Raw genomic sequence first — 6,626 nt, 5'->3', positions numbered from 1 at the left:
CTAACCTTTAGTTTTTATACTGGTTTTTATGCTTGAAAATAAGAATACCAAGGCACTGTAAAAATGAAAAATAAACAGGAGATGGATATATTTTCTTGGGCCAAAGTAAAATGTATAAATATGTAAAACGTGTTATTTAGTAACTTGTACAAGAAGCAATATATTTATTATGTTCATTGTAAAACACATAGAAAGTGATGACGAGACAGACCTGTCATTTGTCGTGTTCATTTCTTTATTTGTAGTTTTCACACTGTAATTGGGCTGCATCACATTTCTTGTTAATTTTTGTTATATTTTAGCTACATATTTTTTGCCCGCTTCTAGGAGGTACTATTCCTGGAACATTTCCATATGGGTCACGTTGTTTTCAGAAGTTATACATCCTTTAGTGGTCATCTAAGTGTTATCACTTTGTTGTATGCAAATTGCCTCTCCACAAGAAGAAACGTTACCCCTTAGATCCCACTTAGTTTTACAGATTTATTTTGCTCTTTGTTTTTATTTTCATTTTTCACTGTCAGTGATTTTGAATTCAAATTTTCTTCTATGATTTTGAATATTTTTCGCATTGCCCCCTTGACCTCATTATTCTTCAAATTATAAATGACGGGATTGAGTAATGGGGTCAATAAGGTGTAGAACACTGACAGCAGTCTGTCCACATGCAAGGAATAGCTGGAAGTGGGACGAAAGTAGACAAACATGGCTGCCCCATAGAAGAGACTTACCACTGCCAAATGGGATCCACAAGTTGAAAATGTCTTACTTCTGCTCTCTGATGATGATATTTGAAAAATGGCTTCTAGGATTAGAATGTAAGATGCAAAAGTCAATAGGAATGGACTCAAGGTGAAGAATCCCCCAACGCAGAACAGTACAATCTCGTTAAGAGTTGTTGCTGAACATGATAACTTTAACAGAGAGGGAACATCACAGTAGAAGCTGTTGATGTTTCTAGGTTGACAGAAGAACAATTGGAAAGTAAAAAAGGTGTGAACAGATGACTGGAGGAAACCAGATAACCATGGGGCAGATGCCAAGGCCATGCATACCCAACTACTCATAATTTCCATGTAACGTAGGGGGTTACAGATGGCCAAGTATCGGTCGTATGCCATAACAGCTAAGAGGGCACACTCTGTTGCTCCAAGAGAAGAGAAGAGAAGATGAAAAGTTGGCTTACACAACCAGCAAAAGAAATACTTTTCTCTTTGGTTATGATGTTGATCAGCATTTTGGGGATGGTCACACATGTATTGCAGATATGCAAGAATGAGAGTTGGCTAATGAAGAGGTACATAGGTGTGTGAAGATGAAGGTCTATGCAGATACTCAAAATGGTGATAGTGTTACCAAGTATGGTTAGAAGGTAGAGAAGAAAGAAGACCAAGAACAGTATAACCCTCTGGTTCGGTAGGTAGGAAAATCCCATCAGATTGAAGCTAAAGTCTGAGGTCTCATTTTGCTTTATCATTTCATTAACGGTGATCTAAAAGAAAGAAATCCACAAAATATGAATTGTGTGGATTACATATAAATTGTGGGAATCCTTCTTCAGACTTGTGAAGAACATCTTTTCAGTGGAAAATTAAAGACGCACTCCCATATATTATTTTGTTTTATTAAATGTGTGTGTATGTGCATGTAATGTAGTGTGAGTGTTTTAATATACTCACCTACTGACACTCTCTCCAGTGTCCAGCTCCATTCTTCTCCTCTTCTCTGTTAAGTCACCGCAATTGCAACTGGCCGTCTCACTCTATACTCTATGTTTGAGCTGGTAGTCCCTTTTACAGTGAAAGCCTCTTTCTGACACTACATAGACTTACATTGTAAAAGACACTTCCAGGTCACACAGAGCACAGCGTGACCCAGAGAGTCTACAGAGGGGTGACGTCACTCAGAAGAGAAGTGGACACTGGACACCGGAGAGAGCAGAAGTAGGTGAGTATATTAATACACTCACACTACATTACATGCACATATACACACATTTTATAAAAAAAAATGTAGATGAGTGTGCTTTTTTAATGAGTTGCGTGTTAGTAATTAGAGATGAGCGTTGTTCTACTCGAACTGTTCGCCAATCTCAAATTCGAGCTGTTTTGGGCGGTGTTCGAGCCGGTCGGCGAACACGAACAATTTGAGAAAAATTCGGCTGTTCGAGGTTATGTTCGATAACTGTTCGTGCACCAAAATCATAACTGGATTTTTTCTCAGTAATGATGAAAATTAATGTTAATACGCAGTTTGAGTGTACAGCGGGGTGGGGGGAGGGGCAGGGGATGGATCTCTGCAGGAACAATGAAGATCTCCATTTTTTTTTCTCTTTCCCGCATTTGCAGTGGGGAGGTGCAATCTGTCAGCCTATCAGCAGCGCACACACGGAGCGAAGTGCTTTTTTCACACAAGCAAGGGCATGTGTCATTGGCTGTGTATGTCACATGTCCTTGCCCTATAAGACCAAGCCATTTTCCCCGTCGCCACCATTTTCTCACTGCTGCAGCTGCGTGTTAGACGGCACCGCTGTTGCTGTGTGCGCTATACCTTGTTAATTTCAAGCCAATTTTCGCACAAATATACAGATAGCTTGGGAGTAGGGAATAGTTGTGATTGCAGTCCTTTTAAGGACTAGGTTACAGCATTTCCTACGACTTTTATCAGGGAGGTCTGTGCTCTTAAATAGATAGGTTGTGGGAGTAAAGACTAATTGTAATTGGAGTCCTTTTCAGGACTAGGTTACATGAGTTCCTATCAGTTTTTGCCAGGCAGGTCTGTGCCAGTGCTGTGCAAGTTTTTTTCACAGCATTTGGCTGAATCTAGCAAAGCTAATCCTTTTTGGCCTATTGCAGAGTGTGTTAGTCAGTGGAGTAGCCTATCTGTGTTGCAAGATATAACACCTGTGTATAGAATACCAATTTTTTTACTGCACCTAGTGAAGTAAAATCTTTTGGGCATAGCATCATTCTATTAGTCCATCTATACTGACCTCCATCAGGTTGCAAACTGAATATAATTTTTTTCTGCATCTAGCTCTGAAAAAATATTTGGGCTTCTAGCAGTGTGTGGGACTTGGTCTATTAGTCCATCTATACTGACCTCCATCAGGTTGCAAACTGAATATAATTTTTTTCTGCATCTAGCTCTGAAAAAATATTTGGGCTTCTAGCTGTGTGTGGGACTTGGTCTATTAGTCCATCTATACTGACCTCCATCAGGTTGCAAATTAAAAATAATTTTTTTCTGCATCTAGCTCTGAAAAAATATTTGGGCTTCTAGCGGTGTGTGGGACTTGGTCTATTAGTCCATCTATACTGACCTCCATCAGGTTGCAAATTAAAAATAATTTTTTTCTGCATCTAGCTCTGAAAAAATATTTGGGCTTCTAGCAGTGTGTGGGACTTGGTCTATTAGTCCATCTATACTGACCTCCATCAGGTTGCAAATTAAAAATAATTTTTTTCTGCATCTAGCTCTGAAAAAATATTTGGGCTTCTAGCGGTGTGTGGGACTTGGTCTATTAGTCCATCTATACTGACCTCCATCAGGTTGCAAATTAAAAATAATTTTTTTCTGCATCTAGCTCTGAAAAAATATTTGGGCTTCTAGCAGTGTGTGGGACTTGGTCTATTAGTCCATCTATACTGACCTCCATCAGGTTGCAAATTAAAAATAATTTTTTTCTGCATCTAGCTCTGAAAAAATATTTGGGCTTCTAGCGGTGTGTGGGACTTGGTCTATTAGTCCATCTATACTGACCTCCATCAGGTTGCAAATTAAAAATAATTTTTTTCTGCATCTAGCTCTGAAAAAATATTTGGGCTTCTAGCAGTGTGTGGGACTTGGTCTATTAGTCTATCTATACTGACCTACATCAGGTTGCAAATTAAAAATAATTTTTTTCTGCATCTAGCTCTGAAAAAATATTTGGGCTTCTAGCGGTGTGTGGGACTTGGTCTATTAGTCCATCTATACTGACCTCCATCAGGTTGCAAATTAAAAATAATTTTTTTCTGCATCTAGCTCTGAAAAAATATTTGGGCTTCTAGCAGTGTGTGGGACTTGGTCTATTAGTCCATCTATACTGACCTACATCAGGTTGCAAATTAAAAATAATTTTTTTCTGCATCTAGCTCTGAAAAAATATTTGGGCTTCTAGCAGTGTGTGGGACTTGGTCTATTAGTCCATCTATACTGACCTCCATCAGGTTGCAAATTAAAAATAATTTTTTTCTGCATCTAGCTCTGAAAAAATATTTGGGCTTCTAGCAGTGTGTGGGACTTGGTCTATTAGTCCATCTATACTGACCTCCATCAGGTTGCAAATTGAATAAAAAAATTTTCTGCATCTAGCTCTGAAAAAATATTTGGGCTTCTAGCGGTGTGTGGGACTTGGTCTATTAGTCCATCTATACTGACCTCCATCAGGTTGCAAATTAAAAATAATTTTTTTCTGCATCTAGCTCTGAAAAAATATTTGGGCTTCTAGCAGTGTGTGGGACTTGGTCTATTAGTCCATCTATACTGACCTCCATCAGGTTGCAAATTAAAAATAATTTTTTTCTGCATCTAGCTCTGAAAAAATATTTGGGCTTCTAGCAGTGTGTGGGACTTGGTCTATTAGTCCATCTATACTGACCTCCATCAGGTTGCAAATTAAAAATAATTTTTTTCTGCATCTAACCCAGCCAATAGTTTTGGCCTAATACCACAGTTTGGCCACTCAGCTCTGCTCGGTTACCATCCATTGTTTTTTTGTGCAAACAACTCCAGAGTTGTGAATTAGTTAACCACCAAAATGAGTGGAAAAAGGCCTGCTGCTGGTGGAAAGGGGAATAGGCGTGTTGGGAAGGGGAAAAAAGGTTGTGTCCGTGGGGTAGGTGCAGAAGAAAGACCATCTTCCAGCCAAACTAAAATGTCTACTTCTTTTAGCGGACAATGTGATAAGATCCCTTTCTTACGGCCACGCCAATCGCTACAAATTCCAGATGAGGCACAAAAACAGCAGGTGCTTCAACGGATATCAAGTGCTCCTTTAAGTGGGCTCTACTCCACATCAACTTCAACATCACAAATACTCCAGTCCTCAAAGGTGTCACCCAAATCGCACTTGCTTCCTCACAGCTCCCAAATCTCCAGCTGCCCGTCTGAGTGTGAGGTAGAACAGATGGTTGAGTCTGCAGAGCTGTTTACTCATACTATAGCCTGGGAATCAGAGGTCGACTCCAGCGCTTCTGTGAATCCAGACGAGGAAATGATCTGCACTGATGCCCAGAATCTTTATGAGTCGGATCCAGGACCAGACGCAGAAGGTTCTGACCATAATGTAGACCCTCATTCCCAAACTGTAACTCCTGTTGGTGGAGACAATGAGGAAGACGATGATAAGACTCAAATACCTGATTGGAGCGACAACTTTAGTTTTTTGTCAGGGCAGGAACAGGTTGGCTCTGAGGACGACGGGTGTGATAACGCACAGGGTGATGATGATGAGGTCGGAGATCCCACTTACTGTCAACCCACAGTCAGCCAAGAGATGAGGTCAGCAGAGGAGGTGGAGGAAGATGCTAGTGACGACGAGGTCAGGTTGCGCCTTCCTGGACAGAGACGTAGTACTGGAAGCACGTCAACAACTGCATCCTCAAACACAACTCTGCCTCTCACCACAAGTCGTGGTGGCTCTTCAGGTCGCATGGGTGCTAAGCCTTGCATAGCCTGGGCATTTTTTCAGATCGATAAAGATGACCCAACTCGTGTTATCTGTAACATTTGTCAGCAAAAGCTAAGTAGAGGCCAAAAAATACATAGTTTGAGTACTTCATGCATGAACCGGCACATGGACATGAAGCATAAGTTGCAGTGGGAAGCTCAGTGTGCTACAATGCGGCCTAGCCGGCCGGGCCAATCACCGTCTGCCATATCTTGTGCATCCGCGGCCTCTTCATCCTCTGTGACTGGGGGGACAGCAGTCACACCTGTTTTGGGGCGCAGACCTGCCACCTCTTTACCCGCAACAGCCAGCGTGATTGGCAGGTCATCATTTTCTTTGGAGGTGGTAACACCAGCTGGTGTTGAGCGCTGTCCGACATCGATAGCACCACCTTTGGATCAAGGCAACCTAACATGTCCGCCTGCATCTTCCTCACAGACCGGCAGTTTGCCGGGGACACCCTTATCAACCCCGTCTAAGCACAATAGCCAGCCCTCGGTCCCTCAGATGTGGACAAGTAAAAGACCATTTCCTCCTAGCCATGAGAAAGCTAAGAGGTTGAATTTCACCATCTGCAAGCTCTTGGCTACAGAAATGCTGCCTTTCCGCCTGGTGGACACAGAGGATTTTCGAGACCTTATGTCCGTCGCAGTGCCCCAGTACCAGATGCCCAGTCGGCACTACTTCTCAAAGAAAGGTGTGCCTGCGCTCCACCAGCATGTCGCACACAACATCACCGCTTCTTTGAGAAACTCTGTGTGTGACAGGGTGCATTTCACCACAGACACTTGGACGAGTAGGCATGGACAGGGGCGTTACATGTCGCTGACTGGGCACTGGGTAACTATGGTGACAGCAGGACAAGGGGCTGCTGTCCAAGTCTTGCCGTCCCCACGAGTTGTGCGTCAATCCT

The 6,626-nt window shown here is 42.1% G+C and overlaps 1 pseudogene; it reads right to left on the bottom strand.

Moving 5' to 3' along the window:
• Window positions 1–458: 458 nt before the first annotated feature.
• Window positions 459–1,477, bottom strand: LOC141193179 (olfactory receptor 5V1-like; annotated as a pseudogene).
• Window positions 1,478–6,626: the final 5,149 nt, after the last annotated feature.

Source organism: Phyllobates terribilis, unplaced genomic scaffold (assembly GCF_046119375.1).
Source record: "Phyllobates terribilis strain yellow unplaced genomic scaffold, ASM4611937v1 Scaffold_65__1_contigs__length_7625178, whole genome shotgun sequence".
In the NCBI taxonomy this organism is placed as follows: Eukaryota; Metazoa; Chordata; class Amphibia; order Anura; family Dendrobatidae; genus Phyllobates; species Phyllobates terribilis.
The sequence above is the reverse complement of the archived record's forward strand: the minus strand, read 5'-3'. Positions and strand labels throughout refer to the sequence as shown.